This window comes from Acanthisitta chloris, unplaced genomic scaffold (genome assembly GCF_000695815.1).
Source record: "Acanthisitta chloris isolate BGI_N310 unplaced genomic scaffold, ASM69581v1 scaffold5535, whole genome shotgun sequence".
NCBI lineage: Eukaryota > Metazoa > Chordata > Aves > Passeriformes > Acanthisittidae > Acanthisitta > Acanthisitta chloris.
In genome coordinates this window covers 1-201 of record NW_008671963.1, presented here as the reverse complement: position 1 = coordinate 201, position 201 = coordinate 1, and positions in this window count along the sequence as shown.

The window sequence follows — 201 nt, the reverse complement described above, 5'->3', positions numbered from 1 at the left end:
AAAAAAAAAAAAAAAAAAAAAAAAAAAAAAAAAACAAAAAAAAAAAAACAAACAAAAAAAAGCATAGTTTTAGATCTGATACCTTCCTGCCTTTTTCTGTAGGAAAGAACAACACTGTAGGGCTATCCCCTTACATAAGCATTACTGAGACGGTTCAGAACTCATGGCACAAAATCACCCAGCTGGATTCAAGCTCACTAT